Source organism: Sinocyclocheilus rhinocerous, unplaced genomic scaffold (assembly GCF_001515625.1).
Source record: "Sinocyclocheilus rhinocerous isolate Xijiao unplaced genomic scaffold, SAMN03320098_v1.1 scaffold27695, whole genome shotgun sequence".
NCBI classification, from domain to species: domain Eukaryota; kingdom Metazoa; phylum Chordata; class Actinopteri; order Cypriniformes; family Cyprinidae; genus Sinocyclocheilus; species Sinocyclocheilus rhinocerous.
In genome coordinates this window covers 1-1,237 of record NW_015657735.1, presented here as the reverse complement: position 1 = coordinate 1,237, position 1,237 = coordinate 1, and the positions used below count along the sequence as shown (strand labels likewise).

Below are 1,237 nucleotides of genomic sequence, written 5' to 3'. Positions count from 1 at the left end.
TAGTATGTCCCAAAACTAATAGCCTAATTTGTTTTTACATATACAGATGTATGTTTTCCCTTGTCTGCGAAGTGAATTATACAAGATGGGTGACAGGTTTTGTGATATTTGCATCAGGACAAAAACCAATATGAATATTATTATTAAACACTTTGATCTTGTACTTTGCAAAAATCTCCTTCCCCTTGATGTCATAAGTTACATTTTTAAACGATTAAGCATACTTTTTCATTTAATTTTGAGAATTTTGATTATTTTTATTTATTTTTAACTTTCACTCAAGTAACTGTTTGGAAAGTTCGTCTTCGTTTTAGAAATCAAAATGTCTGTTGTTGCTAGACCTCCGCCCTCATCTCACAGCGCTACTTCACATCCACCCACTTCACCCTTATACTCATCTGAGCGCAGTTGATCTCTGTGACAAGATCTCATTATCAAATACACTAGTAGGCCTATCCAACTGCTCATTTACTTATTAAATAAGATGGGAAGATACTTACTTGGAATACTTTTACTTCTGAAAAATTGCATTTGCGGTGATGTGCAGGACTTTGATGGAGACATCAAGGACTTTGTAGTTGGTGACAGTAAGTTATTTGTTCTTACTGACCGTCGACTACATCAGATGAGACACGATCTATATGAGGAGAAGAGAAAAGACATCACTAGAGTTAACATTCTGGTGCCTTTTGACACCAACGGCACCCTGATAACGTGTGGGACTTTTGAAGATGGATATTGTGAAGTTCTTGATAAATGACATTACAGGCAGTATTCATTATGAAAGTAATATATTGGTAGGACCGCGACAGAACGAGAAATCTGTTGCCTTCATAAGTGGTAGGTACCTTTTAGTTGGGAAAAAGGACGACGATGCAAAAGCTCAAGATACCAGGTATTCTGTTGTTAGCTTGTGGAGCACTTTAGAGTCTCAACAAGGTGGGATTTTCTCAAGAATAGCAGAAGTTTTTAGAGTCTCAACGAGGTGGGATTTTCTCAAAAACAGCGGAACTATCAGATGCCATCATTCAGAGCACAGTGAGAGATGTGGAGTTTGTTGATGGATTCCAGAGAGTTTCGCCCTCAGAATCCTTTTTATTTCTCAATGCAAAGACTGACAATGAGAGGAAAGTGCTCGTCCTGAGGATGAACAGCTCTAAAGGGAAAAAGATAGACATAATCAAATCCCTACAGGCTGCAACGATACGATGCTGCAGTGGTAAAGATCGTCCAGTGC

At 38.2% G+C, this 1,237-nt stretch overlaps 1 pseudogene; it reads left to right on the top strand.

Annotated features, from left to right (window-relative positions):
• The first annotated feature begins 484 nt into the window (after nucleotides 1-484).
• LOC107721538 (uncharacterized) lies at nucleotides 485-1,233 on the top strand (annotated as a pseudogene).
• The last annotated feature ends 4 nt before the right edge of the window (nucleotides 1,234-1,237 follow it).